Source organism: Lygodium microphyllum, chromosome 8, assembly GCF_053477565.2.
Source record: "Lygodium microphyllum isolate KBCC chromosome 8, Lygodium_microphyllum_v1.1.10, whole genome shotgun sequence".
Lineage (NCBI taxonomy): Eukaryota > Viridiplantae > Streptophyta > Polypodiopsida > Schizaeales > Lygodiaceae > Lygodium > Lygodium microphyllum.
The window spans coordinates 50,497,920-50,520,465 of NC_141142.1; positions in this window are offsets into that span (position 1 = coordinate 50,497,920).

Sequence of the window (22,546 nt, forward strand, 5' to 3'; positions counted from 1 at the left end):
GACATAATAGTACATATTGTTAAAATTGATATTCCTATACCTTAAATACTTGCCCACCTTCACTCAATGTAGGGAAAGTGAAAATGTAATGGGAAAGTGAGCTAGGGTTTGTCCCTAAGCATCTTACAAGATGAAACTTGGAAACCCTAGGCCTAACTACGTCAGCCTAGTAACCTGAAACAGATTGTTTCGTGACTCCATTGTCTCATAGTTCGATGCGACACCTGAGTAACAAGTGCGGAGTCATATGATCTTGTGATCTGATCAAAAGGGAATGGCCAAGTTCTCGCAATGAAGTTGGCATGTCCTTACGCAAGTTATCTTGCAGGAGGATGAATAATCATCCTAATTTAGTAGTCTTTCTTGAGTAAAGAAGATTGATTGGAAACTAAAGACCAGCCGATAAACTGAAGTAACCAATGAACTTAAGGTTTGACCAAGTTAGGTTAATAGGGTATGCCCTAACCCAGGATATAGGGGATCTTGCCAAGTTGCAAGTCATCCCGGATCGAGTGCTGGACGCATTCGAAAGGAAGGATTCATTCCTTAGCAGTTTGCCAACAAAAACAATCAATGGAAATGTTTGTGCTTGCTACAGATTTTAGAGCATTGTTTGGCTTTGTTTGATCAATGAATTAAAAGATAAATGTATATCTATACTTCAGGTTTAAGTCTTGAAGGGAGAGGCATCTTCAGTTACCCCGGACTGCCTGCTTGACCCTAATCAAGGGGGTTGTTAACCGCGCCGGGCATGTGGACCAAACCCGCCGTGAGAGGTCTCTCCATTGAGCGCTACGTGGAGTAGAAGACGCTTGGGTGCCAGGGGGGCTCTGGTTGTAAATCCCTTGCATTTTCGAGCCCTACACAAGAGGCTAACGTGACTCGGGATTGGATCTCGAGGCCCACATACTAGTCTACGGGCGGAAACTTTGATTAGTGATCCTTGTGGATTGTTGGATAGCCTTCGAGCGGATTGTGGATAAGCCTACGGGCTGGACTCTTTGTATTTCAAAGATAAATATGATAACCTGTTAATAAGAAACTTGTCTGATATTGTTTTTCTATGTCAAGTGATAAGATTACGTGAAGAAACCAGTGCCTAACGGGTTAATTAAAGAAGCTAGTTGTTACATATCCAACTAATGTGTTAGGTAATTAAATAACTAAAACAATCTGAGGAAAGTGCAGAGGATGGGCCATAGGTCCATCCTACTGATGGGTGGTCCCGGTTGGTCGGGAACTTTTCTCAAATCACGATGGACAGCAGGAAGATCATCAAAGAACACGAACAACAAAAGCATTGACCTAGAGTTATGATTAAACCCGATTTACGCTGTTTTAGAGGAATGGAATGGGACTATGCCTTATGGCAGAGAGGTTGAGCTTTGCCTCCCTCTCGTTTCCCATTCTCCTTGAACCAAGTGCAGCGTGAATCCGCTTCAGACCTGGCGTTTCTGCGTAAAGTAGTTCGCTTGGGTCTGACGCTAGTTGGCCGTTAGGAAATGACCAATAAAGAAAACCCTAATTCAGGTTGATCCTAAGTGGGAACGGCCGAAATACTTCCGGTATGTGGCAGATGCGGAAAGGCCTAGATCGCAAACCCCGTAACATTCCATGGGAGTGCTGGGCGGAGCTTTCTAGACATCCTTTCCGATGGACTACTAAGACGTGTCCTGAAGATACAAATGGACACGTTATAGTTGGTATCAGAGCCGACCAACAATGGAATTGTTTTTTTTAATGAAATCTTAATAAGTTGAAGTAAAGCAAATGTTGCTGTTCCAAACATTTCCTTACCTTCAATACTATCTTGCAGAATTACGAAGCGTGGAACAAGTTCTTAGTATTTCGAATCATGTTTATGACTGCAATGCATTCTCCACATTACCGACAAAGGGTTGAGATGATGAACATCCTAGAGCAAATCTTTAATCCATCACCTTTATACATGGAACGAAGATGGACGGGTGCATCAAGAATCTACTATATAGCCTCCCACCGGTTTACTTACCTACAAACCAACCTAAAAAGGATCAAGTGGTTGGAGGACCTGAAAGTCGTGAAGCTGTTCATTTTTGTGGAAGCTCATGTAAACTCAACTTTACATATTCGAGATCGGAGGGTTGAAATGAACTCATATGTATATGAGGAAGTAAGCCGTGTAATCTCCGCTGACAGGATTAAAGTGTTAGGGTGCCATGAAAAGAATGGATTCCAAAGGAAAGGATATCCTGAACTTCCAATGACTTATCGATTCCTGAAGATCCATGACCCGAAACCATACTATTATACAGTTCCTGTAGATAAATGTAATACAACATTGTTCTCCCCAAACTAAATGTATCATTTGGCTTATCATCACAAGAAATGTTGTATTCCAAAAGGGCTATGCCCATATAAATACAAATAAGACTTCTTTTTATCAATGTCTGATTGTGCATGAGAATTGATAAAAAGTTAAGTAGCTACATTGCTCACGTGATAGCAGAATTGAAGATGTAATATAAATCAATAATGATTATCGTATAATAACGTTAAGAAAACTTTATCCAGGCACAACCCCAGGTACAGGTTCCTAGTTCGCCTCCTACATCAAGTACTGTTGTAATCCAGGAGAAGAAGTTTCTTCTCAAGCAGATTAAGCCACCCGAGTTTGACGGGAGAGGCAAAGTTATCCAAGACAATGCTGAAATTTGGATTGAATCCATGGAGGATTACTTTGAAGCAGCCGGTACTACACCCGCCAATCAGGCTATGCTCGCCAAGCTAAAGCTCACCGGCGAAGCCAGGCTTTGGTGGAAGCAATGGTGCATGGATCAAGGGATCGCGGAGGGGTCCGTTACCTGGGAGAAACTGAAGAAAGCCATGCAGGGAAGATACTTGCCACTTGCATATCGCACGCAGAAAATGAATGAGTTCTACGAACTAAAACAGCTGGGACTCACTCTTGACGTATACTATTCCAAATTTGTCTCACTTCTTAAGTATGCGCCGCAGATGGACATGACACAGCAGGTATCCAAATTTTGTGCGGGTTTAAATCCACCAGTAAATACCCGTCTCAAATCTATGCGTCCATCAGATCTTCAAGACACACTCATTTGAGTTGCGCCTATAATTTAGGAGGTGCAGGCTAGACCAAGGGGGGTAACAAAGCTTGGTCTTATAATGACCCAAACAGAGGAGCATTCAGACCTCAGATAAAGAGAGTTCAAGGTCATAATCAGGGACAAAGAAAGAAAGCAAGGATGAACAACGTCAACAACTTTGTTCCTACTCAAGGCAATGGCCGAAACCTCCGTTGTTTCCACTGCAACAAACCCGGTCACTTCAAGAGGCAATGTCCCAAGCTTGGTGGAGGACATCGCCAACCGCCTTTCTAAGGAACATATCGTGGTCAAGGAGCCGCTACGCGAGGAAGATGAAGAATCGCCTGTGTTGCCAATAGGCAAATGTGCGAAGAAGAAGAAGAGGAAGATCCGACCATGGAAGCAGAGTTCGAAAGGGCGATAGTCCATGCCGCTCTACACAAGAAAGGGCCGAATCGCTAGTTCTCGGTGATTCAAACACCGTCGGACTATCAAGGTAAAAGTTTCAAGACCTTGATTAATTGTGGTAGTACACATTCCTTTATCTCATCAGCATGTGCAAAAAGATTAGGAATAGCCACAGTAAAAGAACCAACCTTGCTTGTGGAATTAGCAAATGGTTGTGAGGTTACTTGTACCAGCCAAACTGCTAAGGTGGAATTCTTTCTGGTAGGAAAGAAGACTTCAGTCAAATCCAGAGTCATGAATTTAGGTATCCATGAGTGTCTACTCAGAATGGATTGGCTTAAGCCTAATGACCCCCACATTCATTGTGGAACGGGTGAAGTTTCTTTTCGAAACTTTGAAAGGGAATTAGTCACAACTCAAGGTGAGGCTGGAGTGCCAAGAATCCAATTGGCCAAATTATCTCGAATCATAAAAGGAGTCAGAAAAGGATTACCTGTCTACTTGATCAAACTCAACAAGTTAGATCGAAAGCAAGAGTCTAATGAAGGACCTTCTTGGCTAAAGGAATACGCGGACGTATTCCCTGAAGAGTTGACAGAACTCCCACCTCAAAGAGAAGTGGATCATAAGATTAAGTTAGTACCAGGAGTTGCGCCAATTGGAAAGAGACCTTATAGAATGTCCATACTAGAAGCAATTGAGCTGAAAGAACAACTCAAGCAATTACTAGATCAAGGCTACATCCGGCCTAGTAGTTCACCATGGGGAGCTCCAGTACTATTCCAAAAAAAGAAAGATGGGACACTTCGACTATGTATTGATTACCGAGGATTGAATCAATCAACGGTCAAGAACAAGTACCCTATTCCTAGAATAGATGAGCTTCTTGATCGTCTTCAGGGTGCAAAGATCTTCTCTAAGATTGGTCTCAGTTCAGGCTATTATCAGATAAGGATCAAGGAAGAAGATATCCCCAAGACGGCCTTCAATACAAGATATGGGCACTTTGAGTTCCTAGTTATGTCATTCGGACTTACGAATGCACCTGCCACCTTCAACAGGTTAATGCAAGATATCTTTAGGCCATATCTTGATGATTTCGTGCTTATCTTCTTCGACGACACTTTATCTATTCTAAACATGAAGAAGATCATGAACCCCAACTTTGGATTGTCCTTGTGACAATGAGGTCACATAAGCTGTATGCTAAGATGAAGAAGTGTGCATTCTTCAAACATCAGATTGAATATTTGGGATTCATAGTATCAGCGGAAGGAATCTCAGTGGACCCAGCCAAGGTCAGAGATGTACTTGAATGGCCAATACCAACATCTGAAAAAGAAATACGCGGCTTTCTAGGATTGATAGGATGGTATAGGATCTTCATCAAAAACTATGCTTTGATAGCAGCACCCCTAACGGACTTATTGAAGAAGCAAATTTCCATTGCATGGTCAACTCCCGAACAAAATAGCTTCCACATATTGAAGCAAAGTTTGGTATCAGCACCTATCCTAAAACTTCCCGACCTCAATAAGGAGTTTGAGGTAGTAACTGATGCTAGCATACTTGCCTTGGGATGTGTGCTCATGCAGGAAGGTCATCCTGTAGCATACTCTTCAACGAAACTGAAGAGTCATGAAAGGAATTATGCTACGCATGATCTAGAATTGCTAGCTGTCATCCATGCTCTAAAGCTTTGGAGACACTACATGTTGGGTAACAAGTTTACTCTAGTAACTGACCATAAGAGTCTCAAATGGATCTTTACCCAGAATGAGCTCAACATGAGGCAACATCGATGGATTGAAGTGTTGGAGGAATATGACTTTGAAATCAAGTACTGACCAGGAAAAGAGAATGTAGTTGCCGATGCACTTAGTTGCAAGGCATTCCTTAATTCCCTAATCTTACAGAATCCATCAACAGCCAGATCTCTAGCTACAAAAGTATCTATGCCAAACAACCCTATACTTGAGCTAGCTGGAGAGGATGCATGCCATGATCCGGCCTACCAAACAATGCTAAGGGAGATCTCTATCAAGGATCAGAATCAAAAGCTACGGGCTAAGTATCATGAATTTTCTATCAATAATGGGCTTGTCTATTATAGAACAAGGTTGTGTGTACCAGCAAGTCAGTCACTTAAGCAAAAGATATTATGGAAAGCTCATGATTCCCCTTTCACAGGACATCCTGGCTATGCCAAAACTCTTAATGCAATTAGAAAGAGCTACCATTGGGAGAGGCTCAAAGGTGACATTCTCAAATATGTCACCGAGTGTTTGTCTTGTCAACGTATCAAAGCCGAACACATCAAGATGCCAGGGAAACTGCAACCGCTTGATATTCCCCAAATGAAATGGGAATTCATCAGTATGGATTTTGTTGTTGGCCTACCCCAAGTTCAGGGAGGATACAACTCCATCATGGTTGTGGTTGATATGCTTACTAAGGTTGCACACCTTATTCTAGTAAAGACATTGCAAGGTTGTTTATCAAGGAGATATTCAAGATACATGGGCTATCTAGAAGAATCATTAGTGATCGTGATTCTCTCTTCACATCACACTTATGGAGAGCTATCATTGAAGCTATTGGGACTCAACTCTATTTTAGTACCGCTTACCATCCCCAAACGGATAGACAAACAGAACGAGTAAATCAAGTCATGGAGGACATGCTTAGAGCATACTGTTGTCGTGAGCTGAAGAGGTGGATTCAATACTTACCTTTGGTTGAATTTTCCTACAATGCTTCTTACCAACAAAGCATTCAGATGACCCCTTTCCAAGCATTGTATGGTCATGACTGTCGAAGTCCCCTAAACTTTTTAGATCCAACCTTAAGGGTTGAAGCTTCAAGGCAAATGTTGGAAGAGATGGATGACCAAATAAAGTCAATAAGACAAGACATCCAAGTGGCCAAGGATAGACAGAAGGCATACGCGGATTTGAAGCATCAAGATAGAATCTTCAAAGAAGGAGACATGGTCTTCATTCGCGTACGCCCTAAGAAGAGTTCCCTATCCTTAGGAGATTGCAAGAAGCTAAGTCCAAGATATTGTGGACCATACAAGATCCTCAAATGCCTAGTGCAGCTCCCTGAGAACCTAAAGGTTCACAATGTATTCCATATCAGCCTATTGAAGAAATATGTACCTAATCCTAACCATGTACTTGATGACCAACAAGTTGTAATGCCTAGTCAAGGAGTCCTTGAACTAAGGCCTAACAGGATCTTAGATGTTAAGTAGAGACAACTAAGATCCAGAACCCTGAGAGAATGCCTCATCCAGTGGAAAGATTATCCCGAAGAGGATGCCACTTGGGTAGATAAAGGCACTCTCAACCATCAATATCCCCAGTTTATCTTGAGATGAGGACATCTCGATTCCTCTAAGGGGGAGAGAATGTAAAGTTCTAAATTTTCTTCTTTGCGTGAACTAACCCTTATAGGAAAGGGGGATAATGATATGGCAATTTTGGTAATTTCTTTACGCTACTGCAAAATTTTTTTCCTTATCCCCCCCAGCCGACAGTCATGCTGGAGGGGGAGGGGAATAGAAAGGAGGTGGAAGCTCCTCGGTGGAGCTCGCAAGTGGTAGTGCCATGCCTCTCGACATGTAGAGAGGGAGGATCCTCCCTCCCCTCCCCTATTTAAATAGGAGGAGGCACTGCCATAGGGGGTAGCTGGATACGTGAGGAGAGATCGAGAAGAGAGGGCTGCTGCTAGCCGTGAGGGAGAGAAGAATCTCTTACGCGGGAAAGTGGTGAGCTGGGTGGGCGCTGCTGTGAAAGGGAGTACGGTGCTGTGGACGAGGGGCTGCCATGCAGCCAGCGGGAGTCACCACCAGACTGCCAGAGGGAGAGGAGGAGATTCTGCACGCCGCCACACTGCGTAAGGGAGCCATCTTCCCCCCACGTGGAAAGTTTCTGGAAGCTCAGAAGCTTCCAAGGGGGGGCCTTCTTAAGCCCCCTTCCTGTGCGTCATCAAATCCCCTCCCCTAGGTTTTTTAAAGTTCTCTTAACCCCCTTTTTCTTGGGCTCCCCTCCTATTTTATAAACCCTTAAGCCCCCTCTCCCATGGGTGTTGGAACCCCCGTGTCTAAACCCTTAATCCTCCTCTCTCATGGGTGTTCGAACCCCCGTGTCTAAACCATTAAGCCCCCTCTCCCATGGGTGTTGGAACCCCCAGGTCTAAACCCTTAAGCCCCCCTTTCCCATGGGTGTTGGAACCCCCGTGTCTAAACCCTTAAGGCCCCTTTCCCGTGGATATTGGAATCACTCCCCCTTCCCCCCCCCCCCCCCCCCCCCCCGTGTTAATCCCTTAGACCCCTATCCCTTGGCTTTGGAACCACCCCCTTTCCCCCCCGTGTTTAAACCTTCTCCAGCCCCCTTCCTTTGTGGGGTATTGAAACCCCTTTCCTCTAAATTTCCCGAAAGGTCCTTAGACCCTTATAACCTTTATGGTTATTATTTTCCCTTGGAGTTTCCCCCTTGGGGTCTTCCGCTATAAAAGGTTACTCCAAATAACCTTTTCATTTTTCCCCATGTTTTGTTAAAAATCCCCCTTACACCATGCAAAAATAACCCTTGGAGCTCTCCCATACCTTGTTCTTTTCCACACCTTTCTATTCCCCGTTCGTGCAAGTTACAAAGGCCATTAAGCCTTCCCCATGGCTTCAATGGGTCTTAGTCGTGAGAAATTTTGAAGCACCCCCTTTCGAAATCCCTACTTCAAGGAGGGAGCCTTCTAAAACTACTTTTGACAGACGGTGCAAGGGAGCGATGCTGGAATTCCAAAGAGGAGTTGTAAAGATGCTTCCACGTCCAAAAGACTACAATTGTGATGCCTCCTAAGAAAGTCCAAGGCGCAGCCGCGGGAGGGTTGTCTCCCAACATCCACGTGGATATCTCACCCCAAACTCAGGTTTTCCTTCCAAATTTTTATTTGGTATTGTTGTAATTCAATCACGCAAGGTTAATTGTTAGAAATAGGATATATCTTTTGTCCTCAATGCTCACGACGAAGGAACTTAGTCATCAATACTTTTAAATGAAACATGCAAAATAAAGAAAGCATAAATGCATTTCTAGCAAATAGCTTTATGCATTGAAATGAATTATAAGCTAGATTATTACCCATTAAAATAGTATACTTATGTTAAGCCTAGAAGTATAAACTGCATCTCGCACTATTAAACCATACCCTCTTCGCAATGAATCATCATGAAAAGTGCAAAGCATGAAATGATTCTTACGATGCATAAACTCTATGAAATTATCGTTTGTCAATTGCATAAATTATCAAGTAAAAGGTTGCTTATTTAGCATAAATTTTGTTCGCAAAGTAAAGGGAAGATTAGTTAAAATTAACCTAACCTATGCCTGACCTCAAATTGAAAGTTAGGGTTGAAAAATCAATTTACGAATAGACAACAAATCTTGTGGAAGTAATCTCAAAATTATCTTTGAGAGTTAACCAAATTGGCATAAACCTAAAACACCTAAACTGCGGAGTACTCGTTTCGAAAAAGTTGAATTCCAAAGAATTCACTAGGGAATTTTATACGTGACCTAATAGTACGTATTGTTGAAACTGATATTCCTATACCTTAAATACTTGCCCACCGTCACTGAATTTAGGGACAGTGAAAATGTAATTGGAAAGTGAGCTAGGGTTTGTCCCTAAGAATCTTACAAGATGAAACTTGGAAACCCTGTTGAGAGAGAGAGAGAGTATGAGAGAGATACACAAGACATGCTCCCAAAGAATGATTCATATTGATGTAGAGTTAGTATATATTGGTGAGACCCAAGTCAAGTGAGAGATGATATATATAGTTGTAACATCCCCACTCAAACAAAGGTCTCTCACTGCGAGTGAAAAAACCCTTGGGGAGAACAAGGGAAAAACCCGATCCCTACACATACCTACGATACAAAAATGATTTACTATAAAGTTTTCTTGAATACAATGATACATGCCTCAATTAGTGAGACAAGAACTTGGAACAATACCAAGTGCATGTCTTAATGAACTAAAGCGAGCTTCACTAAGAGCTTTTGTGAAGATGTCTACAACCATTTGATCACTGGGACAATGCTCCACCATAATGGAACCTTTCTTGACTTCATGTCAAACATAATGATAATGAATAGCAATATGCTTTGATTTACTATGTTGTATATAGTCTTTGGTAAGACTAATAGAACTTTGGTTATCGCATCGAAGAGGTGTACTAGATGATGAAGGATGTCCCAAATCTGCAAGTAGTTGTCAAAGCCAAACTAGCTCGCGAGTTGCTAATGATGCAGCAACATATTCGGCCTCAGTTGTAAAAACCGCAACACATCGTTGTTTCTTGCTGGACCAAGAAACCAAACATCCATTTACAAAGAAATAATTCCCACTTGTAGATCGCATGGATAAGTGTGAACTTTCCCAATCAACATCTGTATATCCAATAAGGTCAAGAGAAGTTGAAGAAGATAAAGAAGAATCCTCTCGACGATGATAAATAAGACCAAATTTCTTAGTACCCTTGAGGTACTTACGAATACATTTTGCAGCACTCCAATGAATAGTGGAAGGGAAAGAAAGATACTGTCCCAAAAAGTTAGCTGCAAATAAAATATCCGGTCTTGTGTTTAAACCAATAAATTGAAGACAACCAACAAGATTAGCAAAATGTTGATGAATGGTTGATTCTTCGTTGTGTGTTATAGATGTACCCTTGGTAGAGCTTGAAAGAATGGGAGTGTTGGCAGAGTGCGCATTTGTCAACCCAAACTTCTTAACAATATCATTAATAAACTTTGTCTGGCAAAGAAGAAGAATGCCTTGTTGTCGGTGTCATTGAACTTGAATACCCAAAAAAAAAAGTATCTCACCAAGATCCACCATTTCAAATGCAGTCGATAAAAGCTTCTTCATAGCATCCAAGAAAGCAATATTATTTGACACAAGAATAGTATCATCAACATATAGAGCAAGAATAATAAAATATTTTTCCTCCCTTTTGATGTAAAGATTTGGGTCAGCAAAACATGCAACAAAACCTTTAGATGTGAGAAACTGATCAATCTTAATATACCAAGCACAAGAGGCTTGCTTCAATCCATATAATGCACGATGAAGCTGGCATACAAGATGCTTCTTTCCTGCAATCATAAAACCTTCAGGTTGCTCCATATAGATTTCTTCTTCAAGATCTCCATTGAGAAAAGCCGTTTTAACACCCATTTGGTGAATTTCTAGATCAAATAGTGTTGCAAAAGCCAAAATCATACGAATAGTTGTGGAGCGCACAACGGGAGAAAATGTTTCTTAATAATCTACTCCTGCAATCTGTGAGTAACCTTTTGCAACAAGTCATGCTTTGAACTTATCAAATGAGCCATCAACTTTGGTCTTGGTTTTATAAACCCATTTACATTTGATAGGAACACGATTTGGGGGGAGTTCAGTAAGAATCCATGTACCTTTGGAGATTAAAGAATCGTACTCAGCTTGCATAGCTTCATGTCATTGATCCCTTTGAGACGAATTGATAGCTTCCATAAACGATATTGGATCCTCTTGGACAGACATAGCATCATCAAAGACATCATATTCAATAGAATAGAATCCATGCTCTATCTCAATAGGAAGATCGACATAGATCTCCAAATTTTCATCAATCTTCTTTGGAGGTGAAGGAGGTTTATGATCATCAGAATTAGTAGAATCACAAAGCAAGTAAGGAAATGCATTAAGCAAAGACTGTGTATCATCTGAAACATCTGACGACCATGTGCCACCCATAGTCTTCTCATCAAATATAGCATCACGACTAATGATAACCTTTTGAGTAGAAGGATCTTAAAATTTGTAACCGTTGGAATGATCTAAATAACCAAGAAAAATAACCTTCAAACCTGGAGGATCCAACTTATGTCGAGTGTCCTTAGGCACATGAGTATAAGCAATGCAGCCAAATGTGCGAAAGTGAGAGACTGAAGGTGTCTTCCCTGTCCAGATTGTTATAGGAATTTTACCAGCAGGTTCAGTAGTTGGAAGATGATTTTGAATAAAAACAGCTGTTAGAAGTGCTTCAGTCCAAAACTTTCGAGATAAACCAAAGTGTATAAGCATGCAACGTATAGCATTAAGAATAGTGCGATTTTTACGCTCAGCAACACCATTTTGCTGAGGAGAATAAGGAATTGTAAACTCATGATGAATACCTTGATCCTTACAGAAGTCATCAAATAGATTGGATACATATGCACCGCCATTGTCACTGCGAAGTGTCTTTATAGAGAATCCAGTTTGAAGCTCCAACTTATCTTGTATTGTTTAAATATAGATAAAGCCTCAGACTTATGTCGAAGAAGATAGACATGTATGTACCGTGAGAAATCATCAATGAAAGTTATAAAATATCGATATTGAGACTTTTAGGCAGGAAAAGGACCACAAATATCGGTATGAACCAAATCCAAGAGAGCACAGGAATGTGATGAAGTAGAAGTGTGGAAAGGCAAACGATGGTGTTTTCCAAGTGCACATTACTCACATATTCCCATACGTGGATGAGATTTAAGATCCATACCTTGCACAAGACCATGACGATGAAGATCAAGAATTTTGGCAAAATCGGAGTGTGCAAATCGTTGATGCCATAATTTGCAATCTGCATCTCCAGGGGCAGTAACAACATTTGCAACTGTATCATTCAATGATAGCTCAAATAGATTACCATGTCGAGGAGCCACTGCTATAGTATGCATGTCTTTCTCTATACGACATTGATTATGATCAAAGCCAACAAACAAACCAAGATCAACTAGACGAGCAACAGAAAGAAGATTTCTTTGCAAATCTGGAACATGAAGAACTCCTCTTAATATTCTAGTGGATGAAACAATCCCCAGATATAAATCACCCACTCCTTTGACTTGACAAGTTGTATCATCCGCAAGGTAAACAAACTTCTTGACAGGAAGAGAATGATAATTGTGAAGCCACTGCGATTGGTATGTCATGTTTCTAGTGGCACCTGAATCAACGATGAATAGAGAACCATCATGAACACTGAAGTACCTTTTCTAGAGAGATATCATGATGGACGAAATTGAGCTCCTGATGAGTATGATCATCATCAGTTGTAGTTTGTTGAACAATATAAGCTCGAGAACGTTCTTCATCATATCTGCGTTTATAACAACAACGAGATGGATGATCTGTATGTGCACAATAATCACAAGGAGGAAAACTTTTGGACGAGCGAGGTTGCTTTGTAGTAACTCCATGCTCCTCATCATATTGACGTGCCCAGCACAATCAGAAGCCACATGGCCTTTCTTATCACAATAAGAACAATGTTTGTTAGGATAAGCAAGACGAGAAGATTTACTACCTTGATTAGGGCATCCACCCTGTTGAAAACGTGAAGCGGGACGCTTGCGAGCAACAAAAGCAGCATCAAAATCCCTTTGTTCGCGAGTGACCAAAACAGCATCAGATTTTTCCAAATGATGCTCATGACGTTGAGAATATTCAATAAGAGATATACATGCTTTGTCAAAGTGGATATCATCCTTGTTAGATAAAATAGTGATGATATTGTCATATAAAGGATCTTTGATGGTATGAAGAAGTTGAGTAACAATCTGATTTTTAGCAACAGGAGCACCGGTAGCACCAAGTTGATTGACAATGTCTTTAAAAGCCTCGATATGAGAGTGCATAGAAGTACCAACCTTATATTGAAGATTCTTCAAACAAGTTTGGAGATATAAAATTTTGGTGACCGATTTCTTCTCAAACGTTGAGATAAGATACTCCCAAACAGCATGAGAGGTTTCCAGATGAAAGACATCCAACATATGTGAGTCAGGAAGTGCAGACAATATATAACGACGAGCCGCTTTGTCACGACAAATCCAATCAGTATGATCAATTTTCCATTGTTCAAATAATGGACCATCAGTAATCACAGAATTGTTATTCATCACATCAATAGGTTGAACTGGGCAAGACAGGTTGCCCAAAACAATATCAAATAATTTGTCACCTTCAAGAATTAGCATCATCTTTGCTTTCCACCCAGGAAAGCCTTGTCCTTGGAAGAAGGGAACCGAACGTTGGCCAGGCGAATATCCGTTAACAATTATGCAATTGGCCATGCCAGTATGTCTAGAGAAAACAAATAAGATGAGATCGCAGAATCTGCAAACCATGATCAAGACGAGCGTAGTTGAGATGTATGACAATCAAAATAGGGAGATGCACGTAAGAACGACCAAAATAGAGAGGCGTAACGTGCAAGACGAGATGATGCATATAAGAAAAGTGCTATTTCGGTCGAGCAAAGAATGTGAACGATAATAAAACATCGCTAAAAATAGCAAGATGTTTGCTTGTCATAATCAACATCATTAACAAAGACGAAAAACTAACAAACTTTAATTGGGGATTAACGAACTATAATTAGAATTACAGTTTTAAACAAAGAATCGCAGATTTGAGTAGAATTGCTGTCTTGAATCCTAAACTGTCATAACTTTTGATCCAGAACTTCGATTGACAAGCGGTTTTGACAGGATTTGAGAGCATGACGAGAGCTATGCATCTAGACAAAATTAACTAATACTTCTAATTTGAATAAGTTCATGTATCAAATCATCACTTGTGCAAAGAATTCAATCACGTATAAACTATGAAACAACTTATCTTCGTTGTTGTTGCTACGCATCCATAGCTCTGATACCATGTTGAGAGAGAGAGAGAGTATGAGAGAGATATTGTAATATATTAAATATATAAAAACAAAAAAAAGCCTTCATGGCGGCACATCGTGCTGGTGCATCGTGCTGGAGCATCGAGCTGGAGCGTGAAAGGGGGGATGGAGGAGCCAGCAAGCTCCTTGCTGGAGCTTGCTCGGCTCCTTTGCCATGCGAGCTGACAGGCAAGGGGGGAGGATTCCCTCCCCTCCCCTATTAAAGAGGGAGGGCCGCATGGTTGAGGGAGAGGAGGAGGAGAAGAATATACACGTCACCCTGCTTGATTGTTGCCGCCACCAACTACCGCTGCCGCCTATCACCTCCAGCTTCCCTCTCCACAGCGCCACCGTCAGACTTCTCATCCCCCCCGCTAGATTGTCTCCCCCCCCTCTTGCCACGTGATAAAGGAAGCTTCCTTGTAGAAGCTTCCTAAGGGGGGGCTAATCAAGTCCCCATTCACCCCCTCATATCCCTTCCTGTGCTTTTTCATTCTCCCTCCCCCGGGTTTTTAAAACCCTCAAGTTCCCCTTCCTATACCCTTCCTTACCCTTTTCATTCCCTCCCAGTTCTAACCTTTAGAAACCCTTTGCCCCCCTAGCATCCCTCGAAAGCCACCTTAGCCCAAATTCCCTTGACCTCAAAAACCCTTAATCCCCGTGCCGAAATCCATAAGTCCCATCTTTCTTTGAAACCCTGTGTTTTAACCCTCATATTTCTTTACTTCATACACCCCTAAGCTTTTTTTTAAAACCCCGTGTCCCCTTTCTACTTACATGCCTTTTCCCCCATACTGTAAACCCTTATATTATCTTTCAAATTTTCCTTTGGGTTTGAAAAAAACCCTAAGTCCTTTCACGCCAGTGCCAAAGATCTCCCAAGGGCTTTCATAAATGTTGTGAAGCCACATTCACACATAACTTTTTCCACCATGATTATATCCTAGAGACCCTTTTTCTCTTAAGCTTTATAAACCCTTTTCCCTCTTCGAAGAAGCTAAGATTTTAGAGGTCTTATTATCCCTTGTCGTGGTCAACTTTTTGAATGAATTCTTGGCTCAAGAGGGAGATGGTGGAAATCTAAAAGAAAGAGTAAGAGCTGCCTTTACGTTCCAACTGCAATGCCGCCTAAGAAAGTTTAAGGAGTAGCTGCGAGAGGGTCATCTCCCGGTATACATGTGGATATCTCACCCCAAAACTAGGTTTTTCCTTCTTGGTTTTATATCGGGTTTTAAGTCAAATCATGTAAAGATAAATTGTTAAGGATAGGATATATTTTTTCCGAGTTATTTACAATGAAGGAGTTCAGTTTAATTGAACAAATGATCATGTATAGAACGTAGTTTCCTTCGAATAGCATCATGCATTTATAACGAATTACGAACAAGATTATCTACTTACTATAGTAGTATATTTTAGTTAAATTCATGAAGGTATAAAAGTTGTATCTTGCACCATTAACCCTATTCTTTTTGCAACGAGTCATGATGAAATTCATGAAAGGTTTTTTTTACGTTGCTCAAATTACTAGGAAGTTATCATTGCTAATTGCATATCTTGGCAAGGAAAAGAATATTAATTGGCATAAGTTTTGTTTGCAAGGAAAAAGGAAAATTAAATTGAATTTACCTACCACAAAGCAATAAAGTTTATGAGTGAAAAATCAATTGTCACAAGGATAACAAATCGTGCCAAGGTGATCAATATTTCCTTCCAAAAGATAACCAAATCAATCTAAATTTAGAAATACCATGCTGCAAATATGCCTTGGAAATGATTTAAAGACCAAAGAAACGTTTATACCTTAAACACTTGACTACCTTCCTTGATTGTAATTTTGTAAAGGTAAAAGAACTAGGGTTGTCCCTGAGGTTCTTAAAAAGAGACCCTAGAGCTTTAAGAATCTAAAATGGATTATTTCATCGCAGGACTTGCGCAACAAGTACGAAGTCATTTAGTCTTGTGATTGATTCACAAGGAGAAAGGATAAATACCCTCAACAAGGATGGCAGATCCTTACGCAAGTTATCTTGCAAAAGGATGTATTCTTGGATATCCTTCTAAATAAGGAAAGTTATAAACCGGAAACTAAAGTATCTAATGAACTTTAGGGTTGACCAAGTTGGGTTAATAAGGTACGCCCTAACCCAGAATACCTATACTTCAGGTTGAAGGCCTGAAGGGAGAGGCAGTTTCAGTTACCCCCGACTGCCTGCCTTACCCTAACCAAGGGGGTTGTTGACCGCCCGGGAACGTGGACCGAACCCACCGCAAGAGGTCTCTCTGTTGAGCTCTACTTGGAGCATGAGGACGCTTGGGTGCCAGGGGGGCTTTGGCCGTAAATCCCTCGCCTTCTGGGTCCTGCACAAGAGGCTAACGTGACTCGGGATTGGATCTCGAGGCCCACATACTAGTCTACGGGCAGAAGCTTGGAATAGTGATCACTGTGGATTACTGGATAGCCTTCGGGCAGATTATGGACAAGCCTACGGGCGGAACTCCTTGTATTTCAAAGATAAAAATGATGATATGTTAATAAAGAACTTGTTTGATATTGTTTTTCTATGTCACGTGATAAGATTACGTGAAGGAATCGGTGTTTAATGGATTAATTAAAGAAGCTGGTTGTTACATGTCAAATTAATGTGTTAGATAATTACATAACTAAAAAAACCGAGGAAAGTGCGGAGGATGGGCCATAGGTCCGTCCTGCGGTTGGGTGGTCCCGGTTAGCCCGGGAACTTTTCTCAAAGAACAACGGGATGATCGTCAAAGAAAACGAATAACAAAAGCGATGACCTAGAGTTATGTCTTAACCGATTTACGTTGTTTTAGGGGAACGGAATGGGACTATGCCTTATGGCAGAGAGGTTGAGCTTTGCATCCCTCTCGTTTCCCATTCTCCTTGAACCAAGTGCAACGTGAATCCGCTTCAGACCTGGCATTTTTGCGTAAAGTAGTTTGCTTGGGTCCGACGCTAGTTGCTGTTAGGTAATGACCAATTAAGAAAACCCTAATTCCCGTCGATCCTAAGTGGGAATGGCTAGGATACTTCCCCTACGTGGCAGACGCGGGAAGACCTAGATCACAAGTCCCATATCATTGCATGGGAGTGCCGGGCTGAGCTTTCTAGACATCCTTTCCGATGGACTGCTAAGACATGTCCTGGATGATACTAGTGGACACGTTACAGATACACAAGACATGCTCCCAAAGAATGATTCATATTGATGTAGAGTTAGTATATATAGGTGAGACCCAAGTCAAGTGAGAGATGATATATATAGTTGTAACAAACCCTAGGCCTAACGATGTCAGCCTAGTAACCTGAAAAAGATTGTTTCGTGACTCCATTGTCTCATAGTTCGATGTGACACCTGAGTAACAAGTGCGGAGTCATATGATCTTGTGATTTGATCACAAGGGAATGGCCAAGTTCTCGCAATGAAGTTGGCATGTCCTTACGCAAGTGATCTTGCAAGAGGAAGAATAATCATCCTAATTTAGTAGTCTTTCTTGAGTAAAGAAGATTGATTGGAAACTAAAGACCAGCCGATAAACTGAAGTAACCAATGAACTTAAGGTTTGACCAAGTTGGGTTAATAGGGTATGCCCTAACCTAGGATATAGGGGATCTTGCCAAGTTGCAAGTCATCTCGGATCGAGTGCTGGATGCATTCGAAAGGAAGGATTCATTCCTTAGCAGTTTTCCAACAAAAACAATCAATGGAAATGTTTGTGCTTGCTACAGATCTTAGAGCACTGTTTGGCTTTGTTGGATCAATGAATTAAAAGAAAAATGGATATCTATACTTCAGGTTGAAGCCTTGAAGGGAGAGGGAGCTTCAGTTACCCTCGACTGCTTGCCTGACCCTAACCAAGGGGGTTGTTAACCGCACCGGACATGTGGACCGAACCCGCCGTGAGAGCTCTCTCCGTTGAGTGCTACTTGGAGCAGGAGGACGCTTGGGTGCCAGGGGGGCTCTGGCCGTAAATCCCTCGCCTTCCGGGCCCTACACAAGAGGCTAACGTGACTCGAGATTGGATCTCGAGGCCCGCATACTAGTCTACGGGTGGAAACTTGGATTAGTGATCCCTGTGGATTGCTGGATAGCCTTCGGGCGGATTGTGGATAAGCCTACCGACTGGACTCTTTGTATTTCAAAGATAAATATGATAACTTGTTAATAAGGAACTTTTCTGATATTGTTTTTCTATGTCAAGTGATATGATTACGTGAAGGAACTAGTGCCTAACGGGTTAATTAAAGAAGCTGGTTGTTACATGTCCAACTAATGTGTTAGGTAATTAAATAACTAAAACAACCCAAGGAAAGTGCAGAGGATGGGCCATAGGTCCGTCCTACGGATGGGTGGTCCCGGTTGGCCGGGAACTTTTCTCAAATCACGATGGTGGACAACAGGAAGATCGTCAAAGAACACGAACAACAAAAGCATTGACCTAGAGCTATGATTAAACCCGATTTACACTGTTTTTAGGGGAACGGAATGGGACTATGCCTTATGGCAGAGAGGTTGAGCTTTGCCTCCCTCTCGTTTCCCATTCTCCTTGAACCAAGTGCAGCGTGAATCCGCTTCGGACCTGGCATTTCTACGTAAAGTAGTTCGCTTGGGTCTGACGCTAGTTGCCGTTAGGAAATGACCAATAAAGAAAACCCTAATTCAAGTCGAGATTCTAAGTGGGAATGGCCGAAATACTTCGGCTACCTGGCAGACGCAGAAAGCCCTAGATCGCAAACCCCGTAACATTCCATGGGAGTGCTGGGCGGAGCTTTCTAGACATCCTTTCCGATGGACTGCTAAGACATGTCCTGAAGATACAAATGGACACGTTACAGCTTGGCTATCCTTATGAGGACATGACATTCTTACAACCACACTATATTTTAGAAACAGTTAAAGAATAATCTTGAAGTTTCTCGTAAAATAGTACTTGAGCTATTAAGGAGTTGTACTAATGGTGACGGATTGAATTTATAATGTCTTGACTCCCGTGCCTAATCACACTGTGCGAAATTATAGCTACACTAATGAGATTATAGTACATAATTTAGAAACATTGGTATAACCTCTTAGGATCAACTAGTTATTATGACTATCATGATAGAGAAGATTATCATGAGTACCATTACAGTGAGAGATATACATCTTTCTTACCTTAGATCAGACCTAAGCTTGGAAACTGCACATTACCAAGCGATCAATGATGGAGATGTGAAATATTGTAGTATCACACTACAAAACTAGAGTATTGCTTCTTTTGCTTGAAGTCTGCACCTTGCGCTAGCTTAAAGCGCAAAGCACAAACTCGTCTTGTGAAAGGAAAAAAAAGAAAAAGAAGTGGTACGTTGAACAAACAGGCGGGAACCCCAAAATGTAAAGGAGGGAAGCCTATTCGTTTTTTGGCTAACGGTAGGATGAGAAATTTATTTTTCTAAATCTTCATTTTATGATAGGTTTAGATTTCTCTTTTTTTCACAAAATCTTCATTCTATGATTTCATAATTTCTTATTGTTATGATATACTATAGTTAAAGAAGATTCTTGAAATTTATTGCAAAATAATACCCGAGCTATCAAGGAGTGGTGATGGTGACCGATTAAATTTTTAATGTTGACTCCTATGCCTAATCACACTAGGCCTAATCACATGACCGATTAAAAGTAAAGGAAAGAAACTATAACTTTTTTTTGCATAGGCTCGCAAGTGGTTGGCATGCTAGCGCACTGGCTCTTATGCTTCAGGCTTCACAATCAACAACTATTTATAAGCTCCATCATGCAAACGGAGCTTGGAATGTCTAAAATATGAGAAACATTTATTGATTTAGCAAATTTTTCTCTTATATTCAAAGGGAATTTCTATAATGTTTTTGAGTAATGTAGCTTTCTAGTTATATCCAAAAGCCATTGTAGTGATAGCAATGTAATCAAGTTAATCTTTCTAATAATCAAGTCACATATTCAATTGTTTCCAAAAAAGAACCATTTCATATTAGGATAGAATAGAGATAAGTACATGAGGATTTCCTAGGTTTAAGTACTAACACAAAATCAATAAAGCAACTAAAAGACCCAACTCATCATTTATGGAGGAACATTAGATGAATTGATGGGATTCTATGGCAAGTATATTTCCATGTATGTATGGGTAGTAAAAACAATACACATGATTTGATTGGCCAACTTACAATGAGGTCTCGTCTCATCTTATTATAGTTTCCTAAAAGATAAGGTTCATCTATATTCCTAGAATAGTGAGTAATCCAAAAAAATTTCAACCTCATCATAGACCTTTCAAGGATTCCATCTAAACCTCCTATCTTCTAAAGCTCCTATCCGAATCTCCTATCTTGTAAAGGAGGGAAAATATATTATTTTTTGGCTAATGGTAGGATGATAATTATATTTTTCTAAATCTTCATTTTATGGTAGGATTAGATTTCTATTTTTTTCACAGAGTCTTCATTCTATGATCTTATAATTGCTTATTGTTGAGAGCTATCCACATGTGTATGTATATTTAAAGGCACATACTCTTACTCAAAGTGTACATGCTCGAGGGGGGGGGGGGTCACTAATGAATATATGTTTATATAATATGAGTTCAAAATAAGGGGTTTTTAAAACACATTTTTTTACATTTTTTACCTACAAAAGGGTGTCATATAAAGGGGTTACTTACAAATTCAATAGAAAAGGGTTGTGTTTTATTCAAGAAAAATTTACAGATCAGGATATTTATAAATAGGCCATTAACAGACATTATATAGAGAGAACATATATATAGTGAACCCCCCAGTGTACACGAGAGAGAGAGAGAGAGAGAGAGAGAGAGAGAGAGAGAGAGAGAGAGAGAGAGAGAGAGAGAGAGAGAGAGAGAGAGAGAGATGCATGATTGCCTTTTATAGGCAATCATGTATCTCTCTTTACAAATATTTTTTTTGAGTTTTGTAGATAAACTCCTCGGTAGACACATATAGTGTGTTTGGGGTTCAACTCCCTTTGAGTTTAGTCTCCTAATCACCTTTTGTAGATTTGATATGTGAAACCTGCACAAAGATATGGTTACAAAGATATGTGCAACCACAAAGGTATGACTTTTGTAGACAATGAGGTCACTACATGTGAGAAGAGGTTTTCTCTAAAATTTTCCCAAAGCATTTCAAAGCTTCATCATGATTCCTATCTATCAACCTAAATAGTAGCAAATCAAGCCAGTCCAAGAGACTACGTTCAATACTAGAAGAAACTTCTCATAATTTCAGACTTTCTATCTTTCATCCAAATGCAAGGATTACCTCGAATCATAGCAATGGTGTGCATGTGCAAAGGAGCCTTGAGATAGCAATTGTATGACTTTACGAGATAGGACCCAACAATTGTTGTAGCTAGCTTATATTAGGCCATGAAGAGAATCACCAACAACTATTGCAACTACCTTGTTTCAAGCCCTGGAGATATTGTAAGAGCCACTTGAGCTTGATGACTAGGAAATGGGACTAGAACTATCTTATTCAATGGTGTATTTCTCATATGGCATGGACATCACTAATGTCTCAATAGCAAAAATTGATATTGGACCTTAGTTGGATCTCTTTCTCATCTCTTTGCACCATGAAAATCTAAAAAATGTATTGAACCATAATGCAAGGCAAAAACTCCTCCTTTCTCACATAAAGCTTGGTACCAAGGTACTTGATGAGCTCATTCTGGATGACTTTTTGCACCATGTACACTGAGAGTGTGCTCTTTTCTTGGATTTCTCTTTTAATCAACATTCTTTATTTTTCAAATCTTCTTCCTTCTATGTTCATCTTGCCCGCCTTTCTTGTGCTAAGACTATGTTTACTATTGTACCTCTACTTTGACATGCTTGCACTTTGTATCTTCAATGATTATTAGAAGCATAGGTCCAAAGTCCGGGGTAAGGAGTTTGGGCCTCATCTTATAATATTACCTTGTTGCTAACTCACTTGATTGTTGCCAATTTAGTTTGGAAGGTTGTAGTGAGTAGGTGTTCCTTCATGTGAATTAGTATATAGGTTGGTGAATTGATTGGAGGGGGACCAAATGTCATTGATGAGAACCTACTCTTGGTTAAAGTGGAAGAGTGCAATTACCTCTTATAGTTTTGAGGGAAGCTACATTCATATGGATGCTTGATGGTATGGCCAATTGCATAGTGACTTTGATTGTCATGAGACCCTTTGGTGCAAGTGGAAGGGTAATTAGGTTTCAGATGGTGTGGGTGTCATCTT